We start from the raw sequence: 397 nt of genomic DNA on the forward strand, positions 1-397 counted from the left end.
GGTGAGAGACGATACTTGTCGCCCTAGTCATCACTGCGGCTACGATCCTCAACCACACACCTGCTACAATGGCAAATACAAAAATTTTATTTTATATAATATACATCTTGATATATATAAAACAGTTTTGATCTTTGCTTCAGGATAACTTATATTATTGTAATCTCATTAAAAACGTTATTCTTTCCCGTGGACAGCATTTCCTGTCTATGTTGACAGCGTTGGCCTTGACAATGGCAGATGTCTGTGGTTCTTCAGTACCTGGAGTTATATATGGTGAGTAGAATATTACGGAGCTGTATCATTATTTTTCTAACATCTTGCATTTTTCTCTTTTCTTTAGGTCTTTTGAGGTTATTTTGCTTGTTTATTTATTTATTTATTTATTTATATTATT

Source organism: Cherax quadricarinatus, chromosome 26, assembly GCF_038502225.1.
Source record: "Cherax quadricarinatus isolate ZL_2023a chromosome 26, ASM3850222v1, whole genome shotgun sequence".
Lineage (NCBI taxonomy): Eukaryota > Metazoa > Arthropoda > Malacostraca > Decapoda > Parastacidae > Cherax > Cherax quadricarinatus.